The sequence below is a fragment of the Guillardia theta genome (genome assembly GCF_000315625.1).
Source record: "Guillardia theta CCMP2712 unplaced genomic scaffold GUITHscaffold_248, whole genome shotgun sequence".
Taxonomy (NCBI): domain Eukaryota; class Cryptophyceae; order Pyrenomonadales; family Geminigeraceae; genus Guillardia; species Guillardia theta.
Genome location: NW_005434428.1, coordinates 38,825 through 39,050, shown reverse-complemented (window position 1 = coordinate 39,050; position 226 = coordinate 38,825).

The window sequence follows — 226 nt, the reverse complement described above, 5'->3', positions numbered from 1 at the left end:
CGAGATCATCCCGCTCACGCTGTACTCCTTCGTACCCGCGATGGGTGATTTCCCCGCCACCTTCGAGGAGCAGAAGACCATCACGGAGGTGTGCAAGACCTACGCCCCCGAGGGCTGCCGCCCCTGCTCCAACTACCTCTTCAGCAACGGCGGGGAGGTGATGCTCCTGAGGAGCGTCTCCAGCCTCCTCCGGGCCTCCGTCGATGAGGACGGCGCCGGCGTCACG